The 15,000-nt window shown below is 45.1% G+C and overlaps 1 protein-coding gene across 3 annotated transcripts in view; it reads left to right on the forward strand.

Moving 5' to 3' along the window:
* sh2d3ca (SH2 domain containing 3Ca) overlaps positions 1 to 15,000 on the forward strand; it is a 56,964-nt gene that overhangs the window by 13,590 nt on the left and 28,374 nt on the right. The window lies entirely within an intron of this gene.

Genomic DNA, 15,000 nt, shown 5'->3' on the forward strand with positions numbered 1-15,000 from the left:
CTGGGATTTAAGTGTGGACAGGAGATGTGTGTGAGGATGGGCCACATTACATCATGCATCTTAATGTGTTTGTCTTGGTGTTGGGCTAGCTGTGTATCAGTGTGATGCGTGTGTGTGTGTGTGTGAGTGTGTGATTTTAGGTGAACCAGAATACATTCAGCTTTTGACAGTAGACATACAACTGTGTAATCTATATACCTCTGTGTGTGTGTGTGTGTGTGTGTGTGTGTGTGTGTGTGTGTGTGTGTGTGTGATGTTGTCATTGTGTCCTGCTCCACAGATATGCACACCCCTTCACGTGTATTCGAGTTTTTGTGTCACCCACTAGCTTGGGCGATGATCTCACTGCAGTGAGAGAGTGTGTGTGTGTGACTGGAAGTGTGTGTATGCGCGCGCGTGTGCAACCTAGGTTGCTGAGCCAACGGGCTGTGTTGTCGCTCTGTGGTCTTGTAGCTGGCTGTATGGAGCTTGGGGCTCAGAATCACTGGAGAAGGCATCAGACCTGGAGGTCACGCTTTTATATCCAGATATAGCAGATAGCATTTCCCAGCTCCTGTGTCCAGGACCGAAGTCGAAATACGATCCTACACGCACACTTCAGCAGTGTGGTGGGAGCTAAGACTGGCTTTCTGACATCAATACTGGGGGGTTTTGGCTAATCCGGAGACAAGAACTACAATGTTAATTTGATTTCGCTGCGTTATAGACATCACTCTCTTCCTCTCTGTATGTCTTTCTCTATATATCTCTCTCCTTTTCACTCACTGTTCACTCACAATTTTTGTATAGGCAGTTAAAAGTGCTCAGGTCTGGCTTCATCTCGTGAAGAACCTGTGATCATTTCTTCATCTTCACCTCACAGAGAACCTGAGATCAATTCATCTTCATCTCATGACAAAACTGAGATCATGTCTTTGCCAAGATGATTTAGGCTTGCAGAGTGTGATATCTTTTGGGGTGCCGATGGCCTGAAACTGAGCCAGCTCACCAATCTTTAGCTTTCCGCAGTCTTCCGACATCCTGTCCACGCAGGATCCGCACGCTAGCTAGCTTGTGCTTCTTCTTTTCCATAGCATTTCCACCCAATTACTAACAATCACCTCGCTTTAACAGGAAATGATTGGGTTGACCTACGACCTGTCCCCAACTAGATTGCGTGCCTGCCATGAAACAATCATTCATGACACGCATGTACCAACAGCGCACACTAAGGACAGGGCATCACTATTTACAATAGAGGTCATGTGGGAGGATGGCTGTGTGGGTCATGTGTAAATTGTGTGTGTGTGTCACCACCTGAGCTCCAGTGGCAGGGAGACAGGAGGCTCATCTGCTGTCTGATAATGTCTGATCAGCTGGTGTCTGATAATGGGGCTTGGGTACATTTATGTAAACGAGAGCCCCACCCGTCTAAGGTCAATAACTCTCTACACAATGTTCCAGGAGCATCAACTGGTCAACTCTTAAAAAGGAGCGATTACATTACATTATCTAAGTATTATTATCAATATTATATAAATAAATGTAATATCTAAACATTTCTAATAAATATATCTAATTAAATATATCTCAGCATGACCAAGACCAATAGGCATGACTTAAACCCACTAAACCCACACGTATAGGCTTAAACCCACTGAACCCACACATATAAGCTTAAACCCACTGAACCCACACATATAGGCTTAAACCCATTGAACTCACACATATAGGCTTAAACCCACTGAACCCACACATATAGGCTTAAACCCACTGAACCCAAACATATAAGCTTAAACCCACTGAACCCAAACATATAAGCTTAAACCCACTGAACCCACACATATAGGCTTAAACCCATTGAACCCAAACATATAAACTTAAACCCACTGAACCCACACATATAAACTTAAACCCACTGAAGCCACCCATATAGGCTTAAACCCACTGAACCCAAACATATAAACTTAAACCCACTGAACCCACACATATAAACTTAAACCCACTGAACCCACACATATAGGCTTAAACCCACTGAACCCAAACATATAAACTTAAACCCACTGAACCCACACATATAAACTTAAACCCACTGAACCCACACATATAGGCTTAAACCCACTGAACTCACACATATAGGCTTAAACCCACTGAACCCACACATATAGGCTTAAACCCACTGAACCCAAACATATAAGCTTAAACCCACTGAACCCAAACATATAAGCTTAAACCCACTGAACCCACACATATAGGCTTAAACCCATTGAACCCAAACATATAAACTTAAACCCACTGAACCCACACATATAAACTTAAACCCACTGAAGCCACCCATATAGGCTTAAACCCACTGAACCCAAACATATAAACTTAAACCCACTGAACCCACACATATAAACTTAAACCCACTGAACCCACACATATAGGCTTAAACCCACTGAACCCAAACATATAAACTTAAACCCACTGAACCCACACATATAAACTTAAACCCACTGAACCCACACATATAGGCTTAAACCCACTGAACTCACACATATAGGCTTAAACCCACTGAACTCACACATATAAACTTAAACCCACTGAACCCACACATATAAACTTAAACCCACTGAACCCACACATATAGACTTAAACCCACTGAACCTACACATATAGGCTTAAACCCACTGAAGCCACACATATAGGCTTAAACCCACTGAACCCAAACATATAAACTTAAACCCACTGAACCCACACATATAGGCTTAAACCCACTGAACTCACACATATAGGCTTAAACCCACTGAAGCCACACATATAGGCTTAAACCCACTGAAGCCACACATATAGGCTTAAACCCACTGAACCCACACATATAGGCTTAAACCCACTGAAGCCACACATATAGGTAGCAAAATTAGGGCAACAAGGGGCAAAAATCTCACTAGCCAGGATTTTAAGCGTCTAGCTAGCCACTTAACCAGCCGTCTAGGTCTGGTTGCTTGGGTTGTGGGCATCCATTCTCTAGATATTTAGCACAAAAACATTTCTTTAAGTGTAGCAAAGTATAATGTTAGCCAGCACACCACATCGGTGGAAAAATCCACAATGTGACAAAAAACTGTATACAGTTTGTATGCAGCTGATCAGAGAACATCCTCACAGCCAATTACAGCCAAGGTCCGCGGCCAAAACAGGGCTAACATGGCCCAACTGAGCAAAACACACCACAGTGAGGACGGGCGAAGGCCGGTCACCGACTCCATCCAACAGGCAGAGGCCCTAGCTTAACTTCCTGTAGCTACCTAATATAGATGGCTAGCAGGTTACATTTACGGCATTTAGCTGACGCTTTTATCCAAAGCGGCTTACAACTACGACTGAGTGCAACTTGAGCAATTGAGGGTTAAGTGCCTTGCTCAGGGGCCCAACAGTGGCAACTTGGCAGTGGCAGGGCTTGAAGCACCACTCTTCCGATTACAAATCAAGTACCTTAACCAGCTTTGTAGTTTGTCTTCCTTTAATTTTCTAAAAGGTAATTTTCTTGATAAAACAGTGAGGACGTATTATGACATTTGTTAGTTATATTTGTGAACCATTCCATAGGAAGTAAAAGCTCCTGAACACTGGCTCGTACATATACGGATGAATAGCAGCGCTAAAGGGTGGCGCCGTTTCCTGTTACTTAGCTGCTAGCCATAGCGCTAATGTAGCGTCTTTCCTCAACCAGCCCACACAAGACCAGAAGGGGGTCGAGGTTCAAAAAGAAAAAGGCCACAAAGCTGTTGGTGTTGCTCTTTAATTAATTAACATTTCTTAAAATAAGATCTGGCAAAAAAAAAAGTTGAAAGAAGCATTTTTTTTATTTGCGCTTTAACTTTGAAATCAGAATTCCATTTCTGGGTTTGCGGCAATTGTGGATTTGGGTAATTGTGGGTTTGGGGCGATTGGGGGTTTGGTGTGTGTGCAGAGCATTGCGCTGCTGTGGGTCTCGTTAGAGAACTGTAGGGGGGTGGTGTTGTATTTGTATTGGGTCATGAGGTTTTGTGTGGTATTTGTATTGGCCCACGGGGTTTTGTATGGTATTTGTATTGGGCCATGAGGTTTTGTGTGGTATTTGTATTGAACCATGGGGTTTTGTGTGGAATTTGTATTGGGCCATGAGGTTTTCTGTGGTATTTGTATTGGCCCACGGGGTTTTGTATGGTATTTGTATTGGGCCAATGTGGTTTTGTGTGGTGTTTATAATGGGTCATGGGGTCTTGTGCTTTTACCCCTAAACACCCAGTCTGCTTTCATGCATTTGCACAGTGGTGCTTTCAGCCCACTTTAATGCCCCAATTCCCTCAGCTGCCCGGTGTGGGCTGCCCGGCCCCCCACCAGCCCTATGCCATCTGCACCCCCCCCCCCAAGGCCTCTCCTGTTTGGGCCACCTACCCCCTCAACACGGGCATGACTTGCTTTTTCTGTTGCGCTTATGCCGCCAGTGACTGCCTGTGCACACTGAACGACACTGAGTAACTGATCCAAATATTTATGATCTTTTTTTGTTTTGCCCTTTTTCTGTCTTCCTCTGCCTCTCTCTCGCTCTCTCTTTCTCTATCTATATATCTGTCTGTCTATGTCTCTCTCTCTCTCTCTCTGTCATTTCAGGTAAAACATTATTCAGACGTACATTATAATCCCCTAAGACTCGTGTGTTTTCTACATTTTTCTCACATCTCGCTCTCTCTCTCTCTCTCTCTCTCTCTCTCTCTCTCGCTCTCTCTCTCTCTCTCTCTCTCTCACTCTCTCTGGTTTTTCTCTCTCCTCTTTAAATCCTCTTTGAGCCGATGTCACGTCCCCCTGAGGGTGTGCTGGCTAAGGAGCTGTTAGCAGAAAAGTTCACAAGTAAATCCGTCTGTTACTGAGCGGGAAAGAGAGATGAAGTGAGCGTGCACGAGAGAAAGAGGTTAACCTAATTACACGGAGCCGTTTTCTCTCCTAATGAGCGCCACGCGGTTTCCTGAGACCTTCCACCTCCGTCTCCGCCCCGCGCCACCCTACGAGGGGCCATGCTGTGAGCGAGGATGGCCGTCGATCTGCCGTTTTAAGCCCACAACCCCTGTGCTAAGATTGGCGTTCGTTCTCTTCGCGCCTTCCACTTGGGCTAAAATTATGTTTGTTCACCTTAGCTTTCACCTCAGAAAGAGGATTCAGGAGGACTGGGAAGCTTTGCGTTGCATCTTTTGTGTGGTTTGGAAGGTGACACAGTCTTCTTTAAAGCTGTGAAGAGGACCCAGGAGAAGTGTCTCTTCGTTGTTGTAGTAGGCAAAATAAATTTCATTTGATTCCATTTTTTTTTAACTGGAAACAGTCGGTTTCCCATTTAGCCATCTTTAATATTAATGAATAACTAGACAAAAAGTGAACAGCTCCTTAAACATGGGACAAGGGTCGCCCATAAAATCAGAATCAGCAGTTTTATGGTCAATATAAACTGGGATGATCTGCAAGGTGCAGATGAAATCCGGAGCCAGTTCAAGTGTCTGTGTCTTTAAAGTGAGCATTCTGGGGATGGGGTTGGTAATCTGCTGGCTGGTCTGGTGCATTTGTTCTTGCAACCAGGGAACAGAATCGGTGTTGTCACATCTGTCTCAGACCCCTTTGTGCTCTAACCCCTTCAGGAGACCAGCAGGGCAAGATCAGACAGAGACGGGGAGCAGACACAGAGCATGACAGATCAGACAACCGTGTTTAGTCCAGCACAGTCCAGCCGTGTTCGGTCCAGCCGCGTTCAGTCCAGCACAGTCCAGCTGTGTTCATTACATCTGTGTTCAGTCCAGCACAGTCCAGCTGTGTTCAGTCCAGCTGTGGTCAGTCCAGCCGTATTCAGTCCAGCACAGTCCAGGGTGTGCAGGATAACAGGAGGCCTCGGGGAGCAGTGCTGATGTTCGGCAGGAGAAGAGCTTTCAGTGTATGTCCACTTGACTTTATTGTTCAGCCTGACAGGAAATAGGTGTCATTGATCATCTCAGTGATAAGACCTGAGCTCTGTGCGCGTGTGTGCTTGTGCGCACGTGTGTGCGCATACTGCACGCACCCATAGAGCTGCTGTGTGCATAGAGCCCCGGACCCGATGAAGAAACACCAACACATGATGTACCACAGCTGTCATTATGACCATCAAAAAGGGAGCTGGGGGCATTAGAGGAGCAGGAGGTGTGGTGGGTGCAGGGGGCTTTATTAAAGCTTTGTTGTGGTCATAAGAGAGAGCCTTAAGGCTCTCAGTGGAGCAGCGCCCAGAGGGCGGGGCAGGGGGAGGTGGCCACGAGCGGAGCAGCGCCCAGAGGGCGGGGCAGGGGGAGGTGGCCACGAGCGGAGCAGCGCCCAGAGGGCGGGGCAGGGGGAGGTGGCCACGAGCGGAGCAGCACCTAGAGGGCGGGGCAGGGGGAGGTGGCCACGAGCGGAGCAGCACCTAGAGGGCGGGGCAGGGGGAGGTGGCCACGAGCGGAGCAGCACCTAGAGGGCGGGGCGGGGCAGGGGGAGGTGGCCACGTGTAGAGACTTCACCCAGAGGGTGGGACGGGGCGGGGCAGGGCAGGACGAGGGGGTGGCCATGTGGAGACTTCACCCAGTGAATGCATACATGCTTTGTCTACTTATTGTGTCTTTGAGCTGCTTTACCTGGCAGTCCTTCAGAAGCCAACTTGGCTTCTCTGTCTGTGTTCATCTGTATCCTTGTTCTTTGTTTTGCACTTTTGCTATGACGTGATGTGTTGGACTGCCCTCACATGACTGTAATAGCTATAAGGTTCAGACAAGTCAATAATATAATCTTATGTAGCTGCATGTGGGGTGTGTGTGTGTGTGTATGTGTTTCATACCCCCATTACATTTTATTAATTGTTGGGGGTCTGTTTGACAGTGAATCACTAAAGGCCCCCACAACGCCACCCCAACGCACACACATAGATACACACACTCATATAAACACACACACAACCGCACGCATACACGTAGACACGCACACAAATGTTTCGGCTTCCTTTAATATGGCTATTGTTTCGTGCATGCCAGACAATGTGGAATAACCAAACCTACACAAATACGGAATAAAACTACTAAATAGAGATGGTAGTGACTGCCAGCCAAAAGCTCTGCTGAACAGCTCGAAATCAGACAAAATTATGGCACTGCAGCGGGAAAAAAATCGGAGGAGGTTAGATATGTGGGCTATGTGGGTAATTACAGTGAAGGATTCGTTTGGGGCGGATTCTCGTGGATACGTGGAGATTATGCACGATTTGAAGCTCCTGCAGAAAAAAGAGACAGGGTTGGCTAATCTTCACTTTTTTATGCAGACAGTTGTGCAGAAGGAGACGATCGGATTAGCAAGAGTTGTCTAGGCTTGTTTAGAGCGTGTAATCTTGTGCATTGTGTGATAAATTGAATTAGCCCAAATACTAGGAGTGTGAGACAGTGTCCTGTATCTGTGTGTTACAGTGAGGAAATGTGTGTGTGGGGGGAGGTGGGGGGTGGATGGGTGTGTATTCGTCCTCTGAGATGCTGGAGGGAAACACATCCAGATGACTTTGTAGCAACAACAGAAAACAACAATGACATCATAGGCTGGGTGGAGAATGAGAAAAGGAGAACCATAAAGAGAGGTGGATAGACAGAGGGAGACGGAGAGAAGGAGTGAAGGATGATTAGAGAGGGAGGGAGAGAGTGACTCTATCATTACACTCAAGTCATACTGGCTGATATCCATGTATTTGAACATATGGTACTTGGGAAGATTAATGCTAGTAAAGCTTCTGCACACACACACACACACACACACACACACACACACACACAAACAGCATTGGATGATGTGTTTTTGTGTGTGTGTCTGTGTGTGATGGGATGGGATGTTTGTGTGTGTGTGTGTGTGTGTGTGTGTGTAATGGGATGTTTATGTATGTGGGTGTAATGGGATGTTTATGTGTGTGTGTGTGTTTGTGTGTGTGTGTGTGTGTGTGTGTGAGGGTGTGAATGTGTTCTCCTACCCCCCTTACTCAGCTCTTTAACCCCCTCCAGGGAGTGCCTCATGTGCACATTGCCATGGCGACAGCCTCATGCTCCAGGACAACACTACCTCCCCACCTCTATTAGGACCATAGTGATTAGCCTGCTCAACTCAGAGTGTGCATGTGTGTGTGAGTGTATGCGTGTGTGTGTGTGTGTGTGTGTGTGTGTGTGTGTGTGTGTGTGTGTGTGTGTGTGTGTGTGTGTGTGTGTGTGTGTGGGGTGGGCATGGACAATTGTATATGATTATCTCTTTAGTGTGTTTGTGTGTGAAGAAAAGCTTTGTGTGTGTGTGTGTGTGTGTGTGTGTGGCGTGCGGTGTGTGAGCATGTTTGTATATGTGTGTGTGTGTGTGTGTGTGTGTGTGAGTGTGTGTGAGTGTGTGTGTGTGTGTGTGGCGTGCGGTGTGTGAGCATGTTTGTATATGTGTGTGTGTTTGTGTGTGTGTGTGTGTTTGTGTGTGTGTGTGTGTGTGTGTGTGTGTGAGTGTGATCATTCATTAATCTTCGGTGTGTTGTAATGGAGCAGTCGCGTTCACTATGAATATACTCTCTTATACCTCTGAACTGTCCCAGTGCTTTGAGGCACTGTAATAGGGCTTATAGGCTGTCTATCAAATATTGGCCCCACCCCTGACAGCACACAGCTCATTTCTGCATGAATGAAAGTGAGAGCTCAGCACTGCCTCACTGTATCCCCCAATGACCAATGGCATGTGTTGCCCTGCGGAGAGCTCCGGAAGGCATGACATCATCTTTAGCCAATAGCAGCCTGGTTCCAAGGCCTACTGCTGCAGCCTTGACGACACACAGACACAAACGCACACACACACACACACACAGAGAGACAGAGAGAGAGAGAGAGAGAGAGGGAGGGGAAAGTGAAAGATGCAGAGAGAAAAGGAGATGGAGAGAGAGGGTGTGATGCAAGACTAGAGGGAGCGACAGATAGGCAGGAGGGGAGATGCGTGTTGACACAAAAGGAGTGAGTGATACACTGTCTGTCAGTAGACATGCTAGACTGGCCAGTGACCTGAAACAGTTCCCCAGCTTCAAAAGCATTCTGGGTGCTATCAGATGAGACAGAGGCCAGGTGTGTGTGTGTGTGTGTGTGTGTGTGTGTGTGTGCGTGCGCTAAAATGCCACAAAAAAATCAAAAGAAAATGTGTTTGTGTATGTGTGTATATATGTGTGTGTGCATGGTTGTATTTGTATGTGTGTGTAATCATGTTTGTGTGTGTATGTGAGCATGTATGTATGCGTGTGTGTGTGTGTGTGTGTGTGTGTGTGTGCATATTGTGTGTCTGTGTATGACTAATTGCAATTAAAAATGTAAAAAAAAATGTTTGTGTTTGTGTGAGCATGTTTGTATGTGTGTCGATGGGTGTGTGTGTGTGTGTGTAGGTTCATCTACATGATTGAGGTCTCTGTCAGAAACTTGCCAGCTGGCATGTCAAGGCGTTATTTCAAATCTCCTCCAGGTGTGTGAGGACAGGGAATCATTGTGTATGTTTGTGTGTGCACCCATGCGTGAGTGAGTAAGCGTGTGTGCATCTGTGCGCCTCTGTGAGTGAGTGTGTGCGTGCCTGTGTCTGTGCATGCGTGTGTGTGTGTTTGTGTGTGTGTGTGTGTGTGTGTGTGTGTGTGTGTGTGTACACATTGATCAGACGTGGACAATGAGGCATGCATGTCTTATATAACCTACTGGGGTCAAAGTTCAGGGGTTTACCAGCTACATACACACACAACTCTCAGGAAATGATAAGATTCAGTATGGAGTTCTCCCTCTCCCTCTGTCTCTCCCTCTCCTTCTGTCTCTCTCCCTCTGTCTCTCCCTCTCCTTCTCTCTCTCTCCCTCTGTCTCTCCCTCTCCTTCTCTCTCTCTCCCTCTGTCTCTCCCTCTCCTTCTCTCTCTCTCCCTCTGTCTCTCCCTCTCCTTCTCTCTCTCTCCCTCTGTCTCTCCCTCTCCTTCTGTCTCTCTCCCTCTGTCTCCCACTTATCATTTTCTGCTTGTTCTTCTTTCTGTGTCTGTTTAAAAGACGATGGCGTGATACAGACCAGCTCCTTAAGGCCCACCCACTGTTCCCAGTTCCTCTATACCAGCTAACCCATTAGTGTATCAGTGGTACGTACTGATGAGTCAGCCTTACGTGTCTCTGGCATTCATCATCATCATCATCATCATCTTCACACACAGCAGAACAGAGGTACAGGATATCACTGCCGACTGCCACACCGTCAACGCCAGCGATGGGTACGGATACCGCCAGGCAGCCCAAACCCAGACGGGATCTCTGGCATTCATGTATTAGTGATACGTATAGATGAGTCATCCTTGTGTGTCTTTGGCATGCATGTATCAGTGGTACATATTGATGAGTCATCCTTATGTGTCTCTGGCATGCATGTATCAGTGGAACATATTGATGAGTCATCCTTATGTGTCTCTGGCATTCATGTATTAGTGATACGTATAGATGAGTCATCCTTGTGTGTCTTTGGCATGCATGTATCAGTGGTACATATTGATGAGTCATCCTTGGGTGTCTCTGGCATACATGTATCAGTGGTACATATTGATGAGTCAGCTTTATGTGTCTGCCATTCATGTATCAGTGGTATGAATTGATGAGTCAGCTTTATGTGTCTCTGGCATTCATGTATCAGTTGTATATATTGATGATTCAGCTTTATGTGTCTGGCATTCATGTATCAGTGGTACATATTAATGAGTCTTATTAATGAGCATTATGTGTCTCTGGGTTCCTTTGCTGACTCCTGCTGCTTCCTTGACGTGGACATGGTGAGATTTGTGGTTTATCTGAGAGTGTAAAAACCCCTGACCTCACTCTTTCACACTTTAATGATAATAATAATAATAATAATAGTAATAATAATAATAATAATAATAATACATTTTATAAGCACCTTTCAGGATACTCAAGGACACTTTACAGTACGAGAACACATGAAAACATGATTAGTTACCGGAATATAATATAATATAATATAATAGCAGGGTAAAACACAAGAAAAATAAAATTTGAGGCAATAAGAAGAAAATAAGATTTGCATATTAGGAAAAGCACTCTGAAAGGGAAATGTTTTTAAAAGCTTGAAGGTGGACAGTGATGGGCAGAGCAGAGATTTAAGGGGATGGAGCTCCATAGCTAAAAGCTCCATCACCGTGCGCGTGTAATTTGGCAAATGAGCATCAGCCGAGCGGATTGACCATGAGCGATTGTGTCTGGACAACAGAGCAGAGAGTTAATCAGGAGCCAGACTGTGTAAAGATTTAAAAATCAGGAGTAAGATTTTCTACTGTATGCAATAATGGACTGGGAGGTTGGGGGTAATGTGTTCCTGTGATCTGGTGTGCATGAGAACTCTTGCAGCTGAACATATTTTATCTTCTTGAGAAGACTAGGAGGGAGTCCAATCAGAGCAGAGTTGCAGTATTCCAGTCTGGATGTAATAAAAGCATGAATTAGAGTTTCAGCTACAGAATCAGAGAGTGAGGGAGATTGTCTGGCGACATTTGTAAGGTGGAAGAAGGTCATTTCGGTGATGTTATTAATGTGGGCCTCGAGAGAGAGAGTGTAGAGTCTGTGACAACAGGTTTATGAACCTGAGTCACAGAGGGTGTGATGAAACCCAGGATATATAGAGTGGGTTGATCAGTTTTCTTGAGAGTGGAAGGAGATGCTATGAGAATGGCTTCAGATTTAATACTATTATATTTCAGGAAGTTCAAAACCATCCAGTTTTTAACATCAACCAGGCAGCTGATCAGGGAGTCAGGGGGCAGTGCATCAGAGGGCTTGGGCTTCGTCTGCATCACTTCACACTTATGTTCACACACCAACGCACCTTTACTGGTGTCACAGTGGAGTGATATGGTGGCGAGATCCCTGTAGGGTGCAGATTTAGTTGTAGAAGGCCCAGTGGTCCAGGCCCATGACCCCATGACCTCATGACCTCCTCCGGCCCAAGGATGGCCATAATAGTCTGGTCTCTTCCGGGGAGGGGGGTGGTGTCATAGAAACATGGTGGATAGAAACATTTCCAAACTTTTCAGTACTGCTAGAGCAGAGTGGCAGTGTGTGTGAAAAGCATGATACTAGCGCAGCTGGACCACTGCCATGAGCAATATTTGTTGTTATTTATTTATTTATTGCCTTTATGAATTGGATGATAAATAAGGATGTTGAATTGTTATGTAACCAGCTGTCAGTTATGTATGGAAATAGAAACCCCAGCCCATGTAACTGCTTTGGTCTTTTTAAGTGAAATGAGTGAGAAATGGATTATTGTGGTAGTTGAGGTATTTGTTTAGTGTGATGTTAAGTGAAATGGGTGAGTGTGGTAGTTGAGGTATTTGTTTAGTGTGATGTTAAGTGAAATGGATTACTGTGGTAGTTGAGGTATTTGTTTAGTGTGATGTTAAGTGAAATGGGTGAGTGTGGTAGTTGAGGTATTTGTTTAGTGTGATGTTAAGTGAAATGGATTACTGTGGTAGTTGAGGTATTTGTTTAGTGTGATGTTAAGTGAAATGGGTGAGTGTGGTAGTTGAGGTATTTGTTTAGTGTGATGTTAAGTGAAATGGGTGAGTGTGGTAGTTGAGGTATTTGTTTAGTGTGATGTTAAGTGAAATGGGTGAGTGTGGTAGTTGAGGTATGTGTTTAGTGTGATGTTAAGTGAAATGGGTGAGTGTGGTAGTTGAGGTATTTGTTTAGTGTGATGTTAAGTGAAATGGGTGAGTGTGGTAGTTGAGGTATTTGTTTAGTGTGATGTTAAGTGAAATGGGTGAGTGTGGTAGTTGAGGTATGTGTTTAGTGTGATGTTAAGTGAAATGGGTGAGTGTGGTAGTTGAGGTATTTGTTTAGTGTGATGTTAAGTGAAATGGGTGAGTGTGGTAGTTGAGGTATTTGTTTAGTGTGATGTTAAGTGAAATGGGTGAGTGTGGTAGTTGAGGTATTTGTTTAGTGTGATGTTAAGTGAAATGGGTGAGTGTGGTAGTTGAGGTATGTGTTTAGTGTGATGTTAAGTGAAATGGGTGAGTGTGGTAGTTGAGGTATTTGTTTAGTGTGATGTTAAGTGAAATGGGTGAGTGTGGTAGTTGAGGTATGTGTTTAGTGTGATGTTAAGTGAAATGGGTGAGTGTGGTAGTTGAGGTATTTGTTTAGTGTGATGTTAAGTGAAATGGGTGAGTGTGGTAGTTGAGGTATGTGTTTAGTGTGATGTTAAGTGAAATGGGTGAGTGTGGTAGTTGAGGTATTTGTTTAGTGTGATGTTAAGTGAAATGGGTGAGTGTGGTAGTTGAGGTATTTGTTTAGTGTGATGTTAAGTGAAATGGGTGAGTGTGGTAGTTGAGGTATTTGTTTAGTGTGATGTTAAGTGAAATGGGTGAGTGTGGTAGTTGAGGTATTTGTTTAGTGTGATGTATCACTTATAGCCCACAGTAAAGGAGGAACTGGACCCATTGTTCTGTCCAACTGGCCCCTCTGTAGTGCACCATATGCTCTGACGCAGAAACACTGAGTGCCTGCTGTTCTCTCACTTTCTCTCTCTCCTTACCTCCCATCACTCACATATAGTTCAGTGTTCTCCCATAAATTTCAGATTTGTATCTCCCTGTAGCTTTGATTCAACACATCTCTGCTGGGTATTGTATTGCATTGGTGGTATCTTATATAAAGTGTCATCATTCTTCAAGATTTCATTGTACACACTGCAGTGTCTTTGTTACACTAAACTCTCTACCCAACATCTTGTTTTTTTATTTATTTGGTACAATTCAAATATTTTACAGTCAAACAACCCAAAGCTTATCACAAAATTAGCAGTGCTTATCTTTTCCTTTTTTGTTCTCTTTGTTTTTGATGTTTTGGCTTTAAATTCACTTACTGCTAGCTTGTTGTATTCTTTTCAAACAATGCCGGATGTTGCTGTGGTGGAACTAACACAAATAACACAAACAACAAGCACACACTGTCTCCAGCACCAGCTAGAGGCTGCTGGCCAGAGGAAACATCACACATACTTTGTTTTTGGAGCGTCAGGATGGTCTTTAGGTGCTCCTGTCAGGATGTCCGACTTCTCCTTATCTGCTTTCTTGTTTTTGTTGAAAAATAATTGAATTTCTTTGTACTTTTTGGGAGCTCAACTGTTTTGCTGCTGTTTAGAACATTTGCAACTGTCACCCTCTTTCTTTCTCATGCTCCTTCTCTATCACCCTCTCTCTCTCTCTCTCTCTCTCTCTCTCTCTCTCTCTCTCTCTCTTTCTATCTCTCCATCTCTCTCTCATTCTGGAGGGAGAACAGTGTTAGGATGTTAGTGTCACTGTAATAGGCCAGATTGTCACTGAGCCTTGGCAGCAAAACACACGCATGCGATCTCAGGTGCACACACACACACTCCATCCACAAATACACCCCCCCCACACACACACACACGTGACCTTGGGTGCACTCACACACACACACTCCATCCATAAATACACCCCCCCCTCCCCAACATGGCCTCAGGTGCACACACACACTCCATCCACAAATACCCTCCCCCTACACAAACACGGTCTCAGGTGCACACACATACACTCCATCCACTTATACACCCCCCCTCCGTCCACACACACACACACACACACAGATTCAGGTGCACCCATCCATAAATACACACCCCACACACAGACTTTACACACACGTACACACACAAGGACATAATTGCATGCACACACACACCCTAAACACACACAAGGACTCGAGTGCAGGCACACACACACTCACTCCACACACACAAGGACTTGGGTGCAGGCATACACACACCCTCCACACACACACACACACACACACACACACACATACACTCACTTTACACATACACACTCACACACACAGACACTCACTCCACACATACACACTCACTCCACACACACACCCTCCACACACACACTCACTCCACACACAAGCATACTTTCCCACTTC

This window comes from Electrophorus electricus, chromosome 17 (assembly GCF_013358815.1).
Source record: "Electrophorus electricus isolate fEleEle1 chromosome 17, fEleEle1.pri, whole genome shotgun sequence".
Classification (NCBI taxonomy): Eukaryota; Metazoa; Chordata; class Actinopteri; order Gymnotiformes; family Gymnotidae; genus Electrophorus; species Electrophorus electricus.